The sequence below is a fragment of the Hibiscus syriacus genome, unplaced genomic scaffold (assembly GCF_006381635.1).
Source record: "Hibiscus syriacus cultivar Baekdansim isolate YM2019G1 unplaced genomic scaffold, ASM638163v2 tig00110313_pilon, whole genome shotgun sequence".
NCBI classification, from domain to species: Eukaryota; Viridiplantae; Streptophyta; class Magnoliopsida; order Malvales; family Malvaceae; genus Hibiscus; species Hibiscus syriacus.
In genome coordinates this window covers 550,371-576,786 of record NW_024062675.1, presented here as the reverse complement: position 1 = coordinate 576,786, position 26,416 = coordinate 550,371, and the positions used below count along the sequence as shown (strand labels likewise).

Here is a 26,416-nt window from a genome sequence, read left to right as displayed (position 1 = left end):
CGTTGGAACTCAACTTGGATGATGATGCATACTGCCTTAAGGCAAAGGGAAACATTGCAAACATTTCACGATCGGCTTTTCGAGAGGGGTCATGTCCCAAACATTTATCCGGATTCGAGTTGGGAAACTATAGCCAAAATAACCGATTTGCTTGAGGTTTTTAAAAATACAACAACTTTTTTATCCGGTGTTTATTACCCTACTAGCCCGTTGGTTCTTAATCAAATATTTTTGTTGGCTACCCGACTAAATGACTTTGAATTTGAAACTGAAGTTTTTCAAGAAATTGGCTTTGCAATGAAGGAAAAACTTTTAAAATATTTTAAGGAGATTCCCCCCATTTTTACTTGTGCCGCCGCTTTAAACCCAACGTTAAATGTTGGTGGGGTTGAAACACTAATTGAACAAATTGCGTTTGCTTTTAATCTAACCGATGATGAACCCAACTTTGTCCAAAACCAAATAAATTATTTTAACAAATGTTTTCGAGACATGTTTGCAATTTATTTAACTAAATACGGATCAAGTAGTGTAATACACGATCAAATGAGAATGAATGCGGAATCATCTAGTAGACGTCCAAGTAACATAAATTTGAATCTTTTTAACACTCTTGTAAATTCCCAATCCAAACGATCACGTACTACCACCCAAGTAGCGAGTTGGGAAATTACATGTCATGCGATTTTCTATCAAAAATGACATTTGAAGAGTTTGAAAGTTTGGATATTTTGGCTTGGTGGAAAGAAAAGGAAGCACAATTTCCGATTCTAGCCGCCATGGCCCGTGATTTACTAACCGTCCAAGCTTCTACGGTAGCTTCGGAATCCACTTTTTCTGTTAGTGGCAGGGTTATATCGCAACGGAGATCAAGACTAAGTCCCGAGTCGGTGGAAGTATGCATTTGTTTAAAGGATTATTTGGATGGAGCGGCTCGTAAGCAACATATCACCACCCTAGAAGATGCAATTGATGCCGATTTGGAAGCAAACTTACACATTGAAGAAGTCGAACTTGGAATATCCCCTCCAAACGAAGAAGGCGAAGATGATGAAGAAGAGATGGCAATGTAGTTTATTTTATAACTTTATTTCAATTATCGTAAACTTTGTTTCAATTATCGAACTTGAAGTTTTTAAGTATTTGAATTTATCGAACTTGGAAGTTTTTAAGTATTTGAATTTATCAAACTTGGAAGTATTTAAGTATTTCAATTATGTTGAGTTAATTAAGTATTTCAATTAAATATTTGAATTTATCGAACTTGAGGTTCGATGCTTTCTCTTTGATTCTCTCTTGATTCTAGTTGCTTGATGTTTCTTGTCTTTGATCAATGGTTTCTAAGCTTGCTTAAATACACCTTGAATCACTTCTGAACGTTAGTGATAATTAATGAAGATAATATAGCCGTTTAAGTGTGAAAACATTTAATAAAAATGCTTGGAGCGTGGGGGAATCGGTACCCTCTCATAGGGAATCGGTTTCCTCTCATAGGGAATCGGTTCCCTAAGTGTAAAATTCAAATATTTCGACCGTTGAATAGGGGGGAATCGGTACCCCTATGGGGGAATTGGTTCCCTCCGAGCATTCTGGAAATCTCGGAGCCAAACCATTCAGTGAGGAATCGGTACCCCCTTGGGGAGGAATCGGTTCCCTATGAGCAATCTGGAATATTAAAATCGGTTTTTTTATAACCGTTTTTTTAAAAAAACCAGTTTTTTTAAAACCAAAACCGGTTACACCGGTTAGGATATCCGGCCCTCCAAACCGGTTAGAAACTGAACCGGTTATTTTATAAACCGGTTTTTTTTCTATGGGAAAAAACCGGATCGGATAAAAACCGATCCGGATCGGATTGAAATCCGACAAATGTGCACATCTAATTACTCGCGTAGCCCTAGAATCGATCTTTGAATGTCCATAAAGGAACTCAAATAGAATACATGATGTGGACCTATCTCTCCTAAGAGGAATCCAAGTGAACATCCTAAAAAGAACCCAAAACATGAAACATTATGTTCGGGACCTTATCCTCCGAAGAGGAACCTGAGACTTTCGAAGATAGTTGCAATACTCCATTTTCATTCGGCCTATCTTTCTTCTAAGGCCCAATAATTTTTGTTGAATTTGATTTTAAAGTACGAGACATCAACCAACTTGCAACAAATTTCCAAGCAGGATACAAACATTTCCAAGCCATGTTGTCTTCTTGAAATAGAACTAAATTTTAGTTAGCTTTTCAACACATTTTGAAACGACTCAATTGAACATCGGAAACTCAAGATATGCTTATTTTAGCGAAAATAGTATGTGCATAAAATTGGATACAAGTCCAATTTGTTGAAATAATAATGTTTTTGGTAATTTTTTACCGGTTTTATTAAAAAAATAATAACAAAATCAGTAGCGTATTTTCTTAGCCGTATATTAAGCCTGCCGCACGTGAGACTTTACCGTAAATTAGAGGACTAGCGTGTCAGATATCTTGAATTAGAGGGATAAACTTACAAATTAGACCTATCAAAGCTGGGTATAATTGTAATTGTAATTATGACACACATTCGGGAGAATTTTGGAATTTAACGGCAGCTGTAAAACAAAAAGGGTAAACAATATGAATGTTCACTTAACTATTTACTCTTTTTACTTTAGCCACCAATATTTTAATTTTATCAATTAGATCACCTAATTATTTAATTGTATCCAATCAATCCACTAACAGTTAATATTTGACAGAGATGCTTATGTGTCAATTAATAAAATTAAATAATCATAGATTTAATCCTCATTACTTACATATTCTATTAATTTAGTCATAATTTGAATTTAATTAAAAAATTAATTTTTCAATTAGAAAATGACACATGTCAATATATTATTGTGACACATTTCACTACTGACACATATTATCATCTGATTGTAGAATTCTTTTAATTAATTTTAGTATTTAAATTGAATACACTTTGATAAAATTATACTTTGATCAGTGAAAATAATAATATAATCACGTTAAAATCACGATTATTGTTTATTTAGAAGATTTTCTTTTAAATTTTGAAAAATAAAGCGGCCAATGTTTGGTAAGCCTGGAAAATAACAAATATATAAAGGTTCATGTAAATTAATAAAAGATGTTGGGTCTACCCCGATGGTTTAGGCGCACCTAGGTTTCCTTTTTGTCCAAGTTTTGATCACCCCCTGGTGCATATTACTTTCTAATTTGTTTTTACCTTGAACATGTTATTCAATTTAAACATTAAAATTAAATTAAAAAAATTCTTCAATTAGTTGGTGACACTTGAAAATTTATTTTTTGAATTAAATTAAAATTAAGATTAAATTGATAAAATATGTAAATAATGAAGATTAAATATATAATTATACTAATTTTGTTAACTACCACGTCAAATATTAACGGCTAGTGGCATGATTGGATACAATTAAATAGTTAAGTGATCTAATTGATAAAATTAAAAAATAAATAGTTATAATAAAAGAGATAAATAAGTAGGTGATCAATTGATAGTTTACCCAAAACAAAACCCTAGTGCCGCCTACTCAAATTCACTTTATTTGGGCTGACGAAAATTGGCTATAAAAACTAAAACCCTAGTGTCGCCTCCCTCTCGATCTTCACTTCATCTGTGTCGACAAATCCGTGAAGCTTGTTTCCTTGAGGGAAATTTTCAGTTGGAATTTCGTTTCTTGTTTGGTTAGAAGGGGGGAAAAGGAACTTCTAAACTGAAACCTGTGAGTGTTCTTCCCGTTTTATGTTTTTATCACTGAATTTTATTGTTAATTTTAAAGCCTCTGCTACAAGTTGTCTAGTTTTATTGAAGAATGGGATTCATATTTATCTTTTTTGAGTTGATTTGTTTTATTTTGTGCTTATCTATTTTCATGCGTGGGATTTTGTTTAAGGTTTTTATATTATTTTTTTAGCAAATTAAATCTCTGTAACTCTTTTTATTTACTTGCCTCTTTCCTTGAATTCAAGGAAAATTATCTCATAAACATATATGTGTTTGATTTGTTTTGAAGAAAGCAAACACTGGATCACATGTCTATTAAGCAATAGCTTGAATTTGTTGTCAAAGTCCTTTTAATTTAGCCTAACCCATTTTGGTTTGACGCAGATCAATAATAAAAATGGTTCAATATAATTTCAAGAAAATCACTGTTGTGCCAAATGGGAAGGACTTCGTAGATATTATTCTCTCCCGTACCCAACGACAAACACCAACAGTCGTCCACAAAGGGTATGCGATTTCGCGTCTCCGCCAGTTTTATATGCGCAAAGTGAAATACACCCAACAGAATTTTCATGAGAAGCTTTCAACAATAATTGAAGAGTTCCCTCGCCTTGATGATATCCATCCGTTTTATGGTGATCTTCTTCATGTCCTCTATAACAAGGATCACTACAAGCTTGCTCTTGGCCAGATAAATACTGCTAGGAATCTCATTAGCAAGATTGCTAAAGATTATGTCAAGCTATTAAAGTATGGTGACTCGCTATACGATGCAAGTCCCTTAAGGTTGCTGCTCTTGGCCGTATGTGTACTGTCATAAAAAGGATTGGCCCTAGTCTTGCTTACCTTGAGCAGATTAGGCAACATATGGCAAGGCTTCCATCAATCGATCCAAATACTCGGACCATCTTGATTTGTGGGTACCCTAATGTTGGTAAGAGTTCCTTTATGAACAAAATCACTAGGGCTGATGTGGATGTCCAACCTTATGCTTTCACTACCAAGTCACTCTTTGTGGGTCATACGGATTACAAGTACCTCAGGTATCAAGTAATTGATACACCTGGAATTTTGGACCGGCCATTTGAAGATCGAAACATTATTGAGATGTGCAGTATTACGGCATTGGCTCACCTACGAGCTGCAGTGTTGTTCTTTTTGGATATATCTGGGTCGTGTGGGTACAGCATTGCCCAGCAAGCAGCTCTTTTTCACAGTATTAAATCTCTCTTTATGAACAAACCCTTGATCATTGTTTGCAACAAGACTGATCTGCAGTCATTTGATGGCATATCTGAGGAAGACAGGAATCTAGTCACGGAGATGAAAGCTGAAGCCTTGAAGACTGTGATTGGTCAAGGAGGTGAGCCTGAAAATGTAGAAGGGGTGCTATTGACTATGAGCACTTTGACTGAAGATGGGGTGATTACTGTGAAGAATGCTGCTTGTGAAAGGTTATTGAATCAAAGGGTTGAATTGAAGATGAAATCGAAAAAAATAAATGAATGCCTTAATAGGTTTCATGTTGCATTGCCAAAACCAAGGGATCAGAAGGAGAGGCCTCCTTGCATACCTCAGGCAGTTTTGGAAGCTAAAGCTAAGCAAGCCGCAGCGGAGAAGAAGAGGAAAACTGAAAAGGATTTGGAGGAGGAGAATGGTGGTGCTGGTGTATACTCTGCTAGCTTGAAGAAGAACTATTTATTGGCAAATGATGAATGGAAAGAGGATGTACTGCCTGAAATTCTTGATGGTCACAATGTGTATGACTTTATTGACCCTGATATCTTGTTAAGACTTGAAGAGCTGGAGCGTGAAGAGGGTCTTCGGCAAGCGGAGGAGGAAGGTGATGACTTTGAGATTGATGGTGAAGAATTATCGCCTGAAGAGCAAGAAGCACTAGCTGAGATCAGGAAAAAGAAAAGCTTGCTTATTCAACAGCATAGGATGAAGAAAAGCACTGCAGAAAGTCGGCCAGTTGTACCAAGAAAATTTGACACAGATAGAAAATTCACAACAGAGAGGATGGGCAGGCAGCTATCTTCTTTGGGACTGGATCCCTCTCTTGCAATTAATCGTGCTCATAGCAAATCGAGGGGCCGGAAAAGGGAGCGATCTATTGAGAGGGGAGAGGCTGATGGTGGAGATGCTATGGATTTAGATGGAAACCAAGCAAGAAAAAAGCTACGACTGAGGTCTACATCTTGGTCCAGGTCTAGGTCACGACCTCCTATTAGTGAAGTTGTACCGGGAGAGGGCTTGAAGGATTCTGCTCAAAAGGTTCAGGCGATTAAATTGGCAAAGAAATCTGTTATGAAGAGGAACAAGAACGCTCGCCGTGGAGAGGCTGATAGAGTTATTCCTACATTGAAACCAAAGCACCTGTTCTCGGGGAAACGTTCCATTGGAAAGACCCAAAGACGTTAAGAAATGTGAGTTTATCACACGCATTCTCTCTTGGTTTAATAATGTGTGCCATAAACCATCATTCTCTGTGCATGGTCCTTTTATTGTTATTGCAATCTGGAGGCTTATGTTATGGATTGTTTGAATGTGGATGAACATGAGATGATTCGGACTTTAATGCATCAATTGCCTTTCTACTGCTTATCACCTAAATCGTTCATTTTATTTTGCCTTTGCAGGAGATCAAATTATGTTCGGGCGAGAAAGAAGCTTTATTTTCTGCCTTTAGAAACCTTTTTTTGTGTTTCGTTTTTTCTTGCAGCTCTAATTTTGTTGATCAGTCTGGAGTTTGTGGCTGTTTATGACTGCTGTGTGGCCTTCAGTTTTAAATTAGGAGACGCTTGAAATTTTTGTTAGTTGGCATGTAATTTTCAATATCGTCTCTTATAAACAAAATATTGTTGGGGCATTACAATTATTATTATAAATTAATGAATTTAAAGTAGAATCGAATTCTTATGGTAAATAACGTGAAATGTGAAATATAATTAAAATAAAAATTCTATATTTTTAATATATTATAAGTGATTTATTTTAGGTCAAGTAAACAAATAATCATTTGATTATATATAGGGTGATGTTTTGTCGAATGTGAGTCCCTTTATTATTGAAAGTTACAAAATAATTTTTCGATTATAAGATGTTTGCTTTGTTGAGTTTCTCATTATTAAAAGTTGTAAAAAAGTCAGTCGATTATTTAGTATGTTTCAAACTTATTTTTTTGTTAAATTTTGACAACAGTCTAAGTTATATGTTAAATTGTTAATTGAAATATGATGATTTTTTAGATTATGACAAGTAAACAAATAATCATTTGATTATATATAGGGTGATGTTTTGTCGAATGTGAGTCCCTTTATTATTGAAAGTTACAAAATAATTTTTCGATTATAAGATGTTTGCTTTGTTGAGTTTCTCATTATTAAAAGTTGTAAAAAAGTCAGTCGATTATTTAGTATGTTTCAAACTTATTTTTTTGTTAAATTTTGACAACAGTCTAAGTTATATGTTAAATTGTTAATTGAAATATGATGATTTTTTAGATTATGAGATTATATTTTATCACATCTTAATCATCAGGTTAACATTCAGTTTAAAATGTCGTCAATATCTTTAACAGAAAATTTTGAGTTTGGAACATACTAAATAGTTGGGTGATTATTTTGTAACTTTTAATAGTCAAGATACGACTCAATAAAGCAACACCATATAATTGAGGATTATTTCATAACTTTTAATGGTCGAGGGACTTAATAAAGCATCACCTTATAATCAGGAGATTATTTGTGTACTTTACTCTTTATTTTAATATATAAAAGTTATGATTCTTTGAACATATTAATAATTAGCAGGACAATTTATCGTATTTAATCTAAATCTATTCAAACATGAATATATTAGAATAGTCTATATATTAAACTTGATCTAATCAATTTTCAAGTAATTCAAATTTGTAATGATTTTGGTTTTAAATTAATGTAAATTTATTTAAATCTAAATGATTCAAATCTGATTGGTTAGAATCAAATATCTAAACTTATATATATCATGTAAAGTTGAACTTTTACTTGTTTTTGTTTTTATATTTCAATACAATTGATTAAATTAGATTCGTTCAAGTGATTTGATAAATTTAATATGATTTAACTTTAAAATACCAAATATGATTTAATTGATTTAAGATAAAGGTTTAAGGATTAAAATATGGTTAATGAAGAATTTGAAAACTTTTAAAAAGATAATATTTAATTGCTAAAGTAAAAACAGAAAAGTTCAATGGCTAAAGGTGTGATTTGACCATACAAAGATTAGTGTTTGAAGATCAAAAGATGGAGGACTCGTGGAATTTCATCACTTTCAAAGTTGGTGAATAACCTACTTTGGCATTAATTTATAAATTGGTCCAAAATTCTTAATATTGCTAATTTAGAAAAAAATAGCTTACCTTTCTTAAAGGGTTTTCTCACCGGTTATTAAACCCTATTGAATAATCTAGGAAAAACACATTCATGCCATATTCAACCTTAGAAAACACCATTGTTGCAATTTGAGAGCTTTAAATCCTAATTTTTTTCTCCAGAAATTTGATGTTTTTCTCTCACCCAAATTAAAAGATAAATACATATTTGGAATCCTCATTCTCTAAGCTTTCTATTGGAAGTGTCAGTTTTAAGTTCCGTGTATGTCGAATCGAAACCTTAAATTGAATTCAAATTAAGGCTTATAGCAAAATCAAATAAATTGGTGAAATTGGTTCTAGATTATGAACTTACCATTGATTGTGTATCTTCTCCATTCCCAGATCAAGTGGAATCGATGGGGATCATTACTCTAAGAGGAAACACAAAGGTTATCGGGATTGCTTAATTCGTGTTAAACTGAGCAGCTTCGATTGAGGTGAGTGTAGTCACTTTTGTTGTGTTTATTATTTCGATTTAATCATTACCATGTAGGTAATATTTGTATGATTATTGGTTCATATAAAATCCATTAATTGAGTAAATTTTTCCATCATTTCATTTTGGGATTTCACAAACTGGTATTCCATTTCTTGTTGACCCCTAGCCAACTGATCTATCAAATTGTCTTGTAAATCTTTTTGAGCCTGCTCAATTTTAGCTATTCTCTCACCCATGGTTTTTATCATTCTTGAAGTGTGAGAAGGGTGACTTTCGTTTATTTCTAGGATATCTGCCATAAAACCCTACACGAATTACTTTAAATGTTTTCATTATTAATGCTCAAGTATATTAATGCATTTGCAAATTCGAATGTAAATGCAAATGAAAAGGTGCCAATTTCAAAAGTAATCATCATAGAACAACCTTAATTAGAACATTGAAATGTGAAACTAAATTATGCTGGGAATTAACCCGTGGAACTTGTTGTGGGTTAAGCTAAAAGGGATGATGAGATGGTGGGCGGTGGGGCTTTAGAGTCGGACATTGAAGAGGAAGGTTTGGAAAGTGATGACAATTCTTGTTTTCTGTCTAGAGATGGTATGTGAAGGAGAAACTATCGTCTAGAGGTGGTGGGCTATGGGCTTGGAGTCATACATTGAAGAAGAATGTTCAATCATGAAAGAAAAAAAAAGAATATTTATAACTAAACACTGCTTAAACTAAAATTCATTCGAATGCCGATTTAATCTAGTTTTACCGGATTGTTAACCTACGATCCATATTTTTTTTATAACTAAACTTACATTACTAAGACTATTTATCCAACCCTCTAACCAATATCCATTATTATTAACATAAGCTAGCCTATAACTTATTACAACTATGTTTGAGTGAAGTTTATACCAAATACTAATAATATATACATGCCAACTAGTAAAATCGAATAAATCAGAAGGATATCATTACTGATACTATAGACGTATTTCCCAATAGATAAGATGCCAATCACTCCTTACTCCAGTCTTTGCTCTTTACATACGCGTGAAAATCATCACACGCTAAGTACAAACTTAGCGAGGTATAATCAATAATACAAAGAAAAACAAATCGATGATATAAAATAAATCATATAGTGAAAATACAAAACATATAATATGATATTATAAGATCAAATAAAATGAACTTATACCAAAGTCATTTCCAATTCAAAGATACTTGAAACCATCAAGTCTTATATAAAACATTTTATGTTAAATTATTTATGACAAATGGAAAGTTTAACTTTCACACTTATCTGTTACCAGTTGCACTTTTTGATTTCTTTTATGTCATAGCCTAATGTACATAAATGAGAATGCAAGGTTAACGAGTTAGTAAGATGTACTTTTAATGCCACTTAGTGAGATGCACTTTTAGTGCCAGTCAATGTATAAGATACCATCAACAATGTATCAATGTACCAGTAATAAGGAATATCATAGTACCATCATTAGTGTACTATGTATTATATTTCTGAGAGTACAATAGTACCATCATCAGTCTACTATGTACTCAATGCAACTGCTAGCACTTTATGGCATGCCAACTATATCAAGGGCTCTCAATAAACATATAATGGGCATTTCCATTAATTATTACCTGTTAATCAATTATCAAAGATAACAATATATCGAACATTTCATATAATAGTACAATGGACAATTCATACCCCACATATAATTTCATTTCCACATAACATGAATATATCATGAAAATGTCATTAGTCACTTACCTTTTTAACATGTGAACAATATGTCCATCATATGATAAATATCATAATAATCATTTCAATATAATAGATTTGGCTCTTCTCAAGCCTTTACAATGCCATATAACAAAAAGGTAACATAAAATGCATGACTTGCCACTCATTTTTCTATTCTAATAGCATGCACTACCTTTAACGAATTATTTTTATGTATTAATATACACACTATAATTTAACTACGTTTTCTCTATTAGAAACTAGATTCAAATACATACTCATCCATATAAATTAATCCTTTTAGTTCAATTTGTACAATTTATGGTGAAATTTCTAATCCAATTTCCAGAATCTGTCTAGAGCATAATTTGTTGCCCTATTTTCTGACCTATCATCAATAAAATATTCACATCTTCTAATATAGACTTTGAAATTAGTCATCGTTTGTTTTACACGAAACTAGATTGACATAAAAATAGAACATATAATGGGTATTTCCATTAATTATTACCTGTTAATCAATTATCAAAGATAACAATATATCGAACATTTCATATAATAGTACAATGGACAATTCATACCCCACATATAATTTCATTTCCACATAACATGAATATATCATGAAAATGTCATTAGTCACTTACCTTTTTAACATGTGAACAATATGTCCCTCATATGATAAATATCATAATAATCATTTCAATATAATAGATTTGGCTCTTCTCAAGCCTTTACAATGCCATATAACAAAAAGGTAACATAAAATGCATGACTTGCCACTCATTTTTCTATTCTAATAGCATGCACTACCTTTAACGAATTATTTTTATGTATTAATATACACACTATAATTTAACTACGTTTTCTCTATTAGAAACTAGATTCAAATACATACTCATCCATATAAATTAATCCTTTTAGTTCAATTTGTACAATTTATGGTGAAATTTCTAATCCAATTTCCAGAATCTGTCTAGAGCATAATTTGTTGCCCTATTTTCTGACATATCATCAATAAAATATTCACATCTTCTAATATAGACTTTGAAATTAGTCATCGTTTGTTTTACACGAAACTAGATTGACATAAAAATAGAAAAATATAAGAATCACCTTCTAATTTTTTATATAGAATTTCTAGTGATTTTCCAATTCTACTATCAATATCATAAAATCTAGGCAGATTTCATTATTCTTATTCCTTTAAATTAGTCAATGGTTCTATCAATGTTCTATATGCATATTAACCTAAATACATATATTATAAAGTCACATAACATTCAAGAGTCAATTCTTACCATAGCAACTCAATCATTGGCTCATTGCAAACAATTGTTTATATTTAACATATATACACCATACACATCCACTCACCTCGACACTTTAAACCTCAATCAGAATGTAATCTTCCAAAAAGCTTTATAAGTGTTCTCTTCCTTTCCTTTGTTATTCATCTCACCTCGATTGAAATTGGATGATTCACATACATACATATATAACAACAAAAATCAAAGACATATGTTAGAATCCATTCTAACCAAGTGTACAAATATAAAGAATTTTCTAAAAATTCTTTCGATGCTCAATCAGAACGAATTATAGTTCATAAACTTCAAATTAACCTTGAATATCAAAATTTAACTAAAGCCTTATTTTCTCTCTCTTAGGGTTTCAAGGACCAAATTAAGGATTTTCACATTTCAATTTCAAATTTAATAATTTTACCATCAAAAGAAAGCTTAGGTGATGGCAAACAACATGAACACTTAATTTCATGAAAACCCTAATAACTGAATATACCATGGTGTGTTCACACTTGAATTTTTTTTCAAGCAACATTCTAAAGCTTGTACAACCATTAATCCTTCATGAGAAACATTAAAACATGCTTGAATAAATTTTCCCTAATTTTCTTCTTCATGGTCAAACCTTGTATATCAACTTATCCATGAAATTCATCTTGATTCAAGCATGGAAAAGCTATATAAACAACTAATCCTTTAAAATAAAACCTTAATTCAATTTAGTCCATAAACCCTAAACTTTCTTTTATCCAATTAAAGAACATAACTCAACCAATGCATGTAGTTTTACCACCAAATGATAGAGAATTCAATGGAGAACAACTTCAGATTTCATGTCTAAATCTAAATCCAACTTAAAAAGGTTGAAAATCAAATTTGAAACTTACCTTGAAATTCATGGAGACTCACAACAACAACAAGAAAATATGAGAACTTTCTTGATTTTTTTCTTTTTTTGTTATTTTTTTACTTATATAACTTCAATGAATTTAAAATTCATAGTAATGCAAAATGACCATTTTCCCCTTAAGATCCAATGCTCACCATCATGCCACATGTTAAGATCTTCATCCAATGGCTAGGATAAATCCATGAGTAGTTACCAAATTTACCCTCATAAAATCTACAATTACAATATTACCATTTTTATTCAAGGACTTAGATTTAACATGGAAAATCAACTTAAATCCAATGGTCTATATCATATCTTATCATTTTAAAGCATGTAAATAACAATATTACCTAACAAAATATCTCAAATCTTCAATTCGATCTGAATATTCAAAAATTTCTTAAACTTTAACACTTTATAGATTTTAACGCAAATTCCGTGTAAAAAATTTGAATAACACAAAAACGTCATTCTTGGGGGTAAACTATTCATTTACGGGATAAAATACCTATTTTAGAAAAATACCATTTTCATCATTGATCTTTTCTTAACTTTATACTTTATCCACCAAACTTTCAATTTATTAATTTTGGTCACTAACCAAAATTTTGGGTACTACACAGAGCGAATGTTGAGTAGAGAGAGAAGAAAAGAAAGGGGGCAACTGAATGAAAATCATTTTAAAAAAGGGACAAATTTTCCTTTGGGTTTATAAAAAGGTCCATATTTAGTATTTTATTTAAAATATAGGGGTTAAAATTGTTACACCCTAATTTAGGGGCTAAATTTTTATTGATTTAAGTAAATTTAAGGGATTAAATTACAAGTTTTAGAAACTTGTAGCTTGGGATGAAATTTTGTGAAGTTTAGGGACTTAACCCCAAAATTTTCCATTTTGTGTTAACAGAGAAAAATAAATTTTTCTTCCCCCGATCGAAAGCAAAATCCCCAAATTTCTGACACCCTAACTTCAACCCGCCGCTCCGTACCTCCACCCAATTCATCGTGGTCCGACTGCCGTTGAGTGCACCACTACCCTCATCTGACTCGCCATCGACCGATGATCAAAACCCGAGCTTCTTCACACCGAACCTTGATGTCGTTCACTGTAGAAGTTCATTGTAAAGCTTCACCGAAACTAACCCCTTGTCACCTCGATTTTTATTTTTTGGTCGATCCGGTGGCCGTCTTACCTCACCACCCTCACCGTTGCATCCATAGGTAAGTCCGATCAAAACTTGGTAAGGATCATCGTCTCACCGTCGTTGCTTTGTTCGGCTGCCGTGGATAAGTTTAATCATTTGGAAACCTTTTTCCTTTTTATGCAATTATACCATTTTCCTTTTTAAGGGGTTATATAACCCTAAATCTAGAAAGTTTTATCATTTAAAAACCCTTTTTTCTCTCTCTTTAAGCTTTCCTCTTTTAGTAAGCAAACTTTAATCGACGTTTTATCATCGACCGTTGCTCCATTTTCGACACCTCCCGCACCATCGTGTTCCTTGTGTCGTCCTGAGTCCACCGATGTCCACCTTCTCTCCATTTCCATAGGCATGTGAAGGGGTGAGGAAGAATAAATTTTCGACGTTGCAAAATTGAGCTCTCCACCGTCCACCTATGTGAATCAAGCTTGGTAAGTTTCTCAAAACCCCTTAAAATGCATATAGGAATTTCTACAAAAATCTTTCAACCTCCTAAGGCCCCGTACGCGTCCCCATGCACGGCGGTGCGTGGGGAAGGTCCAACACCTGATGGGTTTCTAGAAACTACCCGACCCAACCCGATCCAAACTATATCAGTACAACTCGAACCGAACCGTTCAACTATTTTGTAATGTCCCAATTGTTGAATTAGAGACTTTATTGAAAGTATTTTAAAATATGAGGATTTATTCGAATAAATGATAAAAGATGAGGATTAGTAGGATTAATAATTAGACTAAATTATGACTATGGATTATTAAAAGGGTATTTTAGTCTTTTTCATGAAAGAGGAGTTAAAATGTATTTTATTAAGGTATTAAAGAAAAGGGAAAAAGGGGAGTTAGGTTACCACAAAAGCTTTTCTTCTTTCCTTCCTTCTTCCCCGTAGAAAGCTCCTCTCCCTAGCTCAAAGGTAAGATTTCATATGGAAAATTTATCCTTTCGTTTTTGGTTGGTTATTGAAGCTTTGAGTATGATAGAAGCTTAGAAAGGGATTTAATGAGATTAAAACTAGAAAATGGAGAAAATATTAGAGATTTTAGAAAATGAGTTTTTAAATAATATGTTAGTATATTGGTGTTTATTGAGGTTTATTGGTAGATTTGACTTGCCAATGAGGTAAAAGAGAGATTAGATGTATAAGATGTGATAAAGAACATACTAGGAAAAATGGTTTGATTCTTAGAATTGAATGTTCTTGAATGATTTTAGATGTTCTAAGAGGTTAAATAAAGGAATATTATTATGGATAGTTAAGGAAGAGTTTAATAGTATTGTATGGGGTAAATATAACGAGAATTGACCATATTGAGATGAAAATCGAGTTAAAAACTAGAAATTCAGGGCAAGGGTATCGGTATTACTAAGAATAGTACCGATACTATAGGCTAAAATGAGATAAATTAGATGAGTAGTAACGATACTGATTCAATTAGTATCGATACCTATGAGCTAGTATCGATACCATGATAAGGGGTATCTATACTTAGAAACATCGAATCTAGTTTTGATATCGATACTGGTAGGGGGTGTCGGTACCATAGTAGGATAGTATCGATACCATGGTATGTGTATCGATACCAGGTAACATCGAGCCTATTTTTGGTATCGGTACCCAAAGGGGGTATCGGTACTATATTATAGAAGTATCGGTACCAGGGTAGTAGTATCGATACTATGTAAATAGATATGTAAAATTAGGCTGATATTGGTATAGAAAATTAATGATATGTTTTTTTAGTATTGTCTAAGTATAATGGTTAGAAAATATTCTAACATTGAGTATGGTATATGTTTTTATGAATTGCTTGAGTATATCGGAACCAAGCTCCCGAAACAAGTAAAACTAAGGGAAAAAACAAAGTACTAGAGTAATCAACCCTACCTTTTGGACACATAGCAAGGATAGTCAGGTTAGTGCATTTATTTATATAGTAAGGGTTATGATGATATGTTGTTAAAAAATATATATTGCATCGATATATCTGTACTACAGGCACTTTGTAGGCATATTCACGAAATTCATCATGAGTTGATGAATCACCATACAAACACTTTGTGTGCATATTAATGGAATTCATCATGAGTTGATGAATCACCGTACATGAACTTTGTGTGCATATTCACGAAATTCATCATGAGTTGATGAATCACCGTACATGCATTGTGTGTGCAGCCCACAGAATTCATCATGGGTTGATGAATTCTCGTATAGGCGCTAATAGTGCACTCAAATAAATGAACATGAATAGAAAGAGGTTAAAGGACCATAATAGAACCAATGGTGAAACGTTATAAGGTTTATAATAAATTGTAAAGAATTACTCGACATTAGAATTGTTACCTTGTATTATGTTTATAAGTTGCTTATGATTATATATGCCTTACTAAGTAATATTTAACGTGTGTTCATGTCACGCGTAGGTTGAATACCAACTGAGTAAGGAGATCATCGAACATCAAGTCAGAGTCACCTAATTCAGTAACAGCATGACATACCTGTTTACTTTTGATATATTTTAGTTGGCATGTAATAGGTTTAGTAAAACACTCTGTAAAACGGTAAACTGTGGAATATCGCTTTTTATGTGTATATATAAATTAATGCATGTTTTAATTTTTAATAAATTCTAATGGTTTTATAAAATAAAATAAAATTTTACGGATTTTCAAATGGGAGCTGTTTTTAAAATTATGTGATATCTGTAACTCGTATACGTAAGGGTATACGGGAGATAGATGTTATATTTATTGGTATCAGAGCTATAAGTTTAGCCGATTCTAGATCGAATTTAGTGTAATTTTTAATGTAAAAGAGTCTACATGCCACTAAGATGTCAAGGTTTTTGATAGAATATAGAATGAATATAGAAGATGTCTCTCCTTACTAACGTAATTATTATTTTATGAATATTATGATAGATGTCAGATTCTACGAATTCGAGAAGAATGACTGGTCGAAAGAGTAGGGACTAATCGAGTAGTGAAAGTTATGAAGAGAATAGCGAATATCCGACACCGTCTGAGAACGCCAGCGCACTGGCACCTCAGAGTATGCATGTTCCGGAGTTTGAAGCTTTTATGCAAGCTCTCGACGCTATTTTGACAAGGTTCCAACCTTCTCTGCCTCCCTCTACTCCTCCAGTACCGAGAATACTGATTCCGAAAGAATTGAGAAGTTTGGGAGCTTCTGAGTTCATTGGAGAAGAAGGTGAAGGTCCTATGGATGCAAACTTATGGATGAACGATGTGATGATGATGTTGGAAAGCCTTCAGTGCTCCGATAATGAGAAATTAGGAGGATCACTATCGTTACTCAAAGATTCAGCTCAGGTATGGTGGACAAACACGACAATGTATGTGTCACCCGAGCAGGTGAATTGGCAGTTCTTTCAAGAGGAGTTTAAAAACAAGTATATCGGGGAGTAGTTCATAAGATCAATGTTGTTGAAGTTTCTCAACCTAAAACAAGGCGGCCGAGCGGTGCATGAAGTTGAAGTTGAATACAACAAGCTCAGCCGTTACGCTACTGAGGTGGTTCCTAATGACAAAGCTCGACGGGATTGGTTTATTGAAGGACTGAGGCCAAAGTTAAAAGAGATTATGTTGGCCTTGAGTTTGCCTAGTCTACAGGTAGTGATAAATAGAGCTAAGGCAATTGAAAGAGCTCAAGAGGAGACATTAGCAGTAAAGCAGAGTGTTCAGTTAGGAAAAATAATTGGGATGTCTTTATCTTTGTCTCATGCTAAGAGAGGAAAAGGCTCAGGTTCCCAATATACTTATAGAGTGGATGCTACTGTAGCTGCACAAAAGTCTAAGCAGTTCTATTCTTCTGCTGCAAGCTCGGGTAGAGCTTTTGGAGAAAGAAATAATCAATGTCAGATATATGGAAGATTCCACCGAGAAACATGTAGAGTGCTTTCTGGGGCTTGTTTTGTTTGTGGATAAGTGGGTCAATATGCTCGAAACTGTCCACAAAAGTTCGGGGACATATAAACACAAACCGAGAGATCGGTAGCTGCATCAAGTAGAAGCATAGGAACAGGAAGATTAGGGGGTCAATATGGGTCTAGTCATAGAAAAGAGACTTTGGGAGTGGCTCAAGTTTATAATATAAAGACCAATGAAGATAGGGATGATCCAGAGATTATAACAGGTACATTTCACCTTTTTGATGAGTCTGTTTTCATTCTAGTTGACCCTGGTTCTTCACATTCATATATTAGTACTAAGCTGATTAGAAATAGAGGAATTCCTTTAGAACCAATTGATAGTGAAATGGTAGCGATAAATCTGATGGGTCAAAGTGCACATGTGACTAGGGTGTGTAGAAAATGTCCAATTAAAATTCAAGGGGTAGTATTCTTGGAAAATTTGATGGAGTTACCCTTTGATGAGTTTGAAATCATTTTGGGCATGAATTGATTATCTCCACATCATGGATGGGTAGATTGTCGTCGAAAGCGATTATTCCTAAAGAATGCAGAAAGCTCTGAAATTGTGGTGGTAGATGAGAGGGTAAAATCCCTATCTAATGTGATATCAGCTTTGACCGCTAAGAGAATGATGTCAAAAGGATGTGTAGCTTTTCTATCTAATATGATAGACACTCGAAAGCCAGAAGCAAGATTACAGGATATCCCTACAGTTAGGGAGTTTCCAGAGGTTTTTCCAAAAGAGTTACTGGGTTTACCTCCAGATCGTGAAGTAGAATTTAGAATTGAGGTTTTCCCAGGTACCGAACCTATTTCTATGGCTCTGTATAGAATGAATCCAATAGAGTTAAAGGAACTAAAAGCACAGTTGCAGGAGCTACTTGATAAGGGATTCATTCGACCCAATGTTTCTCCTTGGGGAGCACCTGTGTTATTCGTGAAAAAGAAGGATGGGTCTATGCGTTTATGTATTGACTATTGTCAATTGAACATGGTAACGATAAAAAAACAAGTATCCTCTTTCGAGGATTGATGAATTGTTTGATCAGTTAAAAGGTGCAACAGTATTATCTAAGATAGATCTGAGGCCAGGGTACCATCAGTTAAGGATTGAAAAGAAGGATATTTCTAAGAGGTCTTTTCGTACTCGGTACGGATACAATGAATTTTTGGTAATGGCGTTTGGATTAACAAATGCTCCTACAATATTTATAGATTTGATGAATAGAGTATTCCAGCAGTACTTGGATTAGTTCGTGGTAGTGTTCATAAATGATATTTTGGTATATTCCAAGTCAAGGGAGGAGCATGATACTCATCTTCTGGCGGTGCTTCAGATACTTCGTGAAAAGAAGTTATATGCGAAATTGTTCAAATGCGAATTTTGGTTAGTTGAGATTGCTTTCCTTTGTCATATAGTATCTGCAGAAAGCATAAGAGTGGATTCCAAAAAGATTCAAGCTATAGTAGATTAAAAACCCTCAAAGAATGTTTCTGTAGTTCAGAGTTTCTTGGGGCTCGCTGGTTATTATAGGTGTTTTGTGAAGAACTTTTAGATGTCACTAACTCAGTTGTTGCAGAAGGATATACCTTTTGTTTGGACATAAAGATGCCAGGAAAGTTTTGAATTGCTCAAAAGAATAATAACTGAGGCTCCAGTGCTTGTGCAACCTGAGTCGGGTAAAGAATATGTTGTTTATAGTGATGCATCCCATAACGGATTGAGATGTGTACAGATGCAAGACGGTAAAGTCGTGGCCTATGCTTCAAGACAGCTAAAGAATCATTAGTCAAATTACCCAACTCATGATTTGGAATTGGCAAAAGTAGTGTTTGTTTAAAAATCTAGCGCCATTATCTATACAGTGAGTGTTTCCATGTTTACACGAACCATAAAAGTCTAAAGTATTTTTTAACTCAAAAAGAGCTAAACTTAAGGCAGAGAAGATGGATTGAGCTCCTAAAGGATTATGATTTGGTCATTGATTATCATCCGGGAAAGGCTAATGTGGTAGCAGATGCGCTCAGTCAAAAGACTTTAGCAGCTTTAAGGGCTTTAGATGCACATATGTATTTAAAAAAGATGATGCTTTGATTACCGAATTAAAGTTAAGGATGATGTTTTTGGATCGGGTTAAAGAGCTACAAGATAGAGATAAGAAATACTTAATGAGATTGGCGTAAGTGGAAAAATGAGAAGTCAAGGATTTTAAAATTAGGGATAATGGAAGTTTATATTATCGATGAAGACTTTACATTCCTGATGATGATATATTGAGGAAATATATTCTTGGTGAAGCACATTATAGCCCTTTGACGATGAACCCAGGTGGAAATAAAATATACCAGGATTTGAAAAGTCGTTACTGGTGGCCTGACACGAAAAGAGCTATCACAGAGTTTGTTGTCAAATGTTTGACATGTCAGCAAATGAAAGCTAAACATAAAGTTTCATCTGAGTTACTACAGCCTATATCCATTCCTAATTGGAAGTGGGAGAGAGTCACAATGGATTTTGTTTCAGGGCTACCATTGTCACCGGGTAAAAAGGACTCGATTTGGGTAATTATAGAAAGATTGACCAAGATGGCTCATTTCATTCCAGTTTGAGTAGACTACCCAATGAATAAGTATGCTGAGCTGTATATAAAAGAGATAGTCAGACTGCACGGAGTTTCGATATCGATAGTGTCCAATTGAGACCCCAGGTTTACTTCAAGATTTTGGAAGTCTTTGCATGAGGCATGGGTACTCGATTGAACTTTAGTACAACTTTTCATCCCCAGACAGATGGGCAGTCAGAGAGAGCTATTCAGATACTGGAGGATATACTTAGGGCATGTGTGATTGAATTTAAGGGATCTTGGGAAAGGTATTTACCTTTAGCAGAATTTGCGTATTATAATAGTTATCAATCCAGTATTAAGATGGCCCCTTATGAAGCTCTATATGGGAGAAAATTTAGAACACCATTAAATTGGTTTGAATTGAAAGATCGAGAATTGGTTGGTCTATATTTGATGAAAGATATGGAGGATAAAGTAAAGATTATTTAGAGTAATCTAAAGATAGCCTCAGATGACATAAGTCTTAGGCATATTTGAAAAGAAAAGAAATAGAATACCAGGAGAGAGATAAAGTATTTTTGAGAGTTTCACCTTAGAAAAAGGTGTTACGTTTTGGGTGAAAAGGAACATTGAGTCCGAGGTTCATTGAACCGTATGAGATATTAAAAAGGGTTAGACCAGTAGCGTATCAGTTAGCTTTGCCTTCGGATATGGACAAGATCCACAATGTTTTTCACATATCGATGCTTAGGAGGTACAGATCAGATCCCTCACATGTTATCACTCCTGAAGAAATAGAGATCTGACCAAATTTGACTTATGAGGAAGAACCAGTTCGGATTTTGGCTAAGGAAACCAAAGAATTGCGTGACAAACGGATTACGTTGGTTAAAGTGCTTTGGCAGAATCATAAGGTTGAAGAGGCTACTTGGGAAAGAGAGGAGGATATGATAAAGCAGTTTCCACATCTTTTTGCTTCAGGTACTTCTTTAAATTTGAGGAAGAATTTTCTTAAGGGGGAAGAATTGTAATGTCTCAATTGTTGAATTAGGGACTTTATTTAAAGTATTTTAAAATATGAGGATTTATTCGAATAAATGATAAAAAGATGAGGATTAGTAGGATTAATAGTTAGACTAAATTGTGATGAGTTAAAATGTATTTTATTAAGGTATTAAAGAAAGGGGAAAAAGGGGAGTTAGGTTACCACAAAAGCTTTTCTTCTTTCCTTTCTTCTTCCCAGTAGAAAGCTCCTCTCCCTAGCTCAAAGGTAATATTTCATATGGATAATTTATCCTTTCATTTTTGGTTGGTTATTGAAACTTTGTGTATGATAGAAGCTTAAAAAAGGGATTTAATGAGATTAAAACTAGGAAATGGAGAAAATATTAGAGATTTTAGAAAATGGGGTTTTAAATGATATGTTAGTATATTGGTGTTTATTGAGGTTTATTTGTAGATTTGACTTGCCAATGAGGTAAAAGAGAGATTTGAAGTATTAGATGGGATAAAGAATATACTAGAAAAAGTTGTTTGATTCTTAAAATTGAATGTTCTTGAATGATTTTAGATGTTCTAAGAGGTTAAATGAAGAAATGTTAGTATAGATAGTTAAGGAAGAGTTTAATAGTATTGTATGGGTAAATATAACGAGAATTGACCATATTGGGATGAAAATCGAATTGAAAACTGGAAATTCTGGGCAAGGGTATCGGTACTGCTAAGAATAGTACTGATACTGCTAAGAACAGTGCTGATATTATAGGCTAAAATGAGATAAATTAGATGAGTAGTACCGTTACTGATTAAAACGAGAATAGTATTGTTAAAATATATATATTGCATCGATATATCAATACTATGTGTACTATAGGCACTTTGTGTGCATATTCACGGAATTCATCATGAGTTGATGAATCACCGTACAAGAACTTTGTGTGCATATTCACGGAATTCATCATAAGTTGATGAATCACCGTATAGACATTGTATGTGTAGCCCACGGAATTTATCATGGGTTGATGAATTCTCGTATAGGCACTAATTGTGCACTCAAATAAATGAACATGAATAGAAAGGGGTTAAAGGACCATAATAGAACCAATGGTGAAAAGTTATAAGGTTTACAATAAATTGTAAAGAATTACTCGACATTAGAATTGTTACCTTGTATTATGTTTATAAGTTGCTTATGATTATATATGCCTTACTAAGTAATATTTAACATGTGTTTATGTCACGCGTAGGTTGAATACCAGTTGAGTAAGGAGATCATTGGACATCAAGTCAGAGTCACGTAATTCAGTAACAGTATGACATACCTGTCTACTTTTGATATACTTTAGTTGTCATGTAATAGGTTAAGTAAAAACACTCTGTAAAACAGTAAACTGTGGAATATCGATTTTTATGTGTCTATATAAATTAATGCATGTTTTAACTATTAATAAATTCTAATGGTTTATAAAATAAAACAAAATTTTACGAATTTTCAAATAGGAATTGTTTTCAAAATGATGTGACATCTGTAACTCGTATATGTAAGGGTATACGGGAGATGGGTGTTACACATTGACCGTTGACTTTTTCCAAAAACCTCAATCTTGACACTTTTTGATGCCCTGAGTCTGATTTTATGATTCATTTTACCAAATTTTGACCCAAAAGCCCCGAATCGAGGCCTTTAATCTAAAATTCTTAGTATTTTAGCATATTTGCTTATTTATTTGAGATTTGACTATGGAATTAATTCAGAAATATATTTTTATGAAGGTGCTCATTTTTCTTCGATCGAGGATCGATTAGATTTGGTGCTTCCCGTCCGTCAGATCCACTGGATCTACATTTTTCGAGAGTTACTCGTAGTTTCTCGTAAATTGTTTAAATAGAGGTTATTATTATTCTTATTAGGATTTTGATATAAAATTTTTAATTCGTATGATCTAGCGCTGTCGCTGATCGTGATTAGCAGACTCAATAGTAGGCTTCCCTATCAGACTACTTAGATCGGTACATGTGTGTTTCCTGATGGTGTTACATTACTGTTTTAAACTAGCTATCTGAACTGTTTTAGATTTATGATAATACTGAATATTTTTTATGACACGATACCTGATTTTTAGAATACTGTTTATCTAATATATGATTTATTGTATATTTCTGATACGATCTCTGGTTACTATATTTCTGTATCTGATTTCTGAGTATGAAATATTTTCATGTTTTAATGGATTAAACTGCCATTTTAACTCGAATACATACATGTTTATTACTGTCATTTGGGGTATAATTGGAGGAAGTATAACAGGCCTAGTCTATGACTTGTAAGACCTTACAACAGACTCCTCTGCTTTGTGCACAGGGTAAATCCTTACCGCATGTCCTTATGCTATATGTATAAGGCCATTACCGGGTATACATGTGGGTGTATGGTTCTGGGGAACCTACACATTCTGGTGATCGGATGGGGGTAGTGCTCATATTTTTAAAGCATGCTTGACGAACTGATTTTTTTACATAAGTATTTTGTATGTATGTTTTTATACACCGCAAGGAGTACACTGGCTTTTTAGCTTATATTGTAAATTTTAACCTTTTCAGATAGTAATAGACTAGCATATTGTTATCAAGAGGACCAACTATTTCTTATTTTTGTACCACTGTATATCCCTATATGCCCTTTTTGTTATACTTTGGTGACAAGTGTTTTTGATACTGTTTTGAAATATTTGTATTACCGATATCTCACTAATGGTAGTTTCATATTATATTGATATATGTATTTCAACGCTATTTTAAATATGAAAAGAACTCTTGAATATGATATGTAACTGCCTAAATTTGATTATAATGTTTAGTCGGGTTTAGAGGTTACACAATCATTTAGTTAACCTATATTTTTAATATAATCTCATTCAACTAAATAGTAAATACTTAATTTAATTGACTATTAAATATAAATAATTTATACTTTTAATTAAATTTAATATGATAAATTAATCTAGCATCAATTAATTTATGATTTAAAAAAACAAAAATTCAACAAGTTTTTTTATGTAAAAAATTCCTTAAGTTATTAAATAAACAAACCGTGACGTGTGTGTTCAATATTTCAAACTCCAGAATATGCCCTTCACCCTCCACGTGTCCCATGTAGCTTAGCATTCAAGCTCTCTCTATACATATCAGCATCAGCCCCATGTAGCCCCATCGCGTCCCCTTCAATTTCTACCGCGTTTTTACCACGACAATGTCATCGATCACTACAACAATCCTCGTAACGTCGGCTCCTTCGATAAGAACGACCCCAGCGTCGGTACTGGCCTGGTTGGAGCTCCGGCTTGTGGCGAAATTATGAAGCTTCAATTCAAAATCGACGAGGAATCAGGGAAAATCGTCGATGCTAGCTTTAAAAACTTCGGCTGTGGGTCGGCTATTGCGTCTTCTTCTGTCGGTATGTCATCATTTTTCTTTTCCTTAATACTTATGGTTTTTGGGATATATGGGTCTAATTTGTTTTGATCGGCGCTGTGATATTTATTCATTTAGGTTATTTTCGTTTTGCTCTATTAAGTTTATTTACAAATCCCCCAAAGAAGAAAATAATAATCCAAATTTAAAATTTCATATGCGTATAATTGTTTGATTTCAATGGGAAATTCACAAAAAAGAGTAGGAAAAACGGATAGGTTTTTATTTTGAAACTTAAATTTTGTTTCCGATCCAAAACAGAAGAAAAGTACTTCATTTATACAAAACCAAATACTTATGTTAATCAATTAAATGTGTCTTTTTCATAAAGAAAATGCATGATTTTGCTTTAATATGGAATAAATATGTTAAATTATTGTTGATTTGTTGTATGAAGTTGATTTTGAAAAGCAGAAAAAGATATTTTCAAAAACCAACTGAAAAATGTGTATTTGTTTTGACTGCAATGTTGAAACTTCTAATCTGTTTTATTAATATCATTCTGTATTTTGCACATGTGAGTTTATTTCAAATGGCCCTCAATTTTTTTGGAGATATGCTGTAACTTAGGGCTTTTTAATATTGCAGCCACTGAATGGGTGAAAGGGAAAAGTATGGACGAAGTGCTTACCATTAAGAACACGTAAGTTTAATTTCCTTATCTAAAACTTCAATTCTAATCCTTTTCAAGGATACTTTGTAGAATTCTTTTTCATGTCTGTTATTTGAAACTAGTTAAGTGGAAGTACTTAGCCATGTCTACATTTAGGAAGGGATGACATTAATTACTTGCAGCTTTAGTATGCATTTTTAAAATTGTATGTAATTCTAGGGTATTCTTTATTATCCCTGTGTATGCACAATGATATTAAGGCCAAGTGGTGTCTATCAGAGAGTCCGTGCATAAAGGTTAAAGCGCTGTCTAACATTTTTCTATTTCTATTGAGCTTTTTGTCTAATAAATCTTCAGATTATGACTTCAACTATCAACAGGATCAACATGATAGTTACAGTTAGTCATGAGAAGTATTTGATGTTATTGTGATTTTTTTTTTCATTGCAACAGATGTAGGTGTAAATTGTAATTATATAGTATGATTGTCTAAATAGTTAAGAACGTCCAAATTTAAGTCTTAAGGTGATTATATGGTATGCATAAGCTAATGCATGGCTTTCATGTTTAGGCAACTGTTGTATTCCCTTTGTTTTTAAGGTGGGGAAGTTAGGGTTTTACTGTGCTCTTTTGTGTGGGGACCATCCACCAACCTTGTAATCTAATATGTGAATGAATTAGTTGGAAGGTTAACATATGGTAGAAAAAATGATGTAAGGAAATGTAGGATAGATGTCGAAGGATGCTCTTCCTTTTTATGGTCTGGACGAGCAGGGTAGACAAGTCTTTGTTTGTCTTTTTGGAACCAATGGTTCAATTCATTTATTTATAATTTTCCCCCCAATCAAATGTACTCATGATGAAATGCATATGTCACTGTGTTGTACGTAAAACTGCAGGGAGATCGCAAAACATCTTTCACTTCCACCAGTTAAGCTGCACTGCAGTATGCTTGCAGAAGATGCAATCAAGGCAGCTGTGAAAGATGCGGAAGCTAAACGTGCCCAAATGAATGGTCGTTCGAAGGCTGCTGATGTGCAAGCTGATAAATAAAGACAAAACGGACCCCGGG

At 33.4% G+C, this 26,416-nt stretch overlaps 1 pseudogene; it reads left to right on the top strand.

Moving 5' to 3' along the window:
- The first annotated feature begins 3,645 nt into the window (after window positions 1-3,645).
- LOC120116952 lies at window positions 3,646-6,624 on the top strand (annotated as a pseudogene).
- The last annotated feature ends 19,792 nt before the right edge of the window (window positions 6,625-26,416 follow it).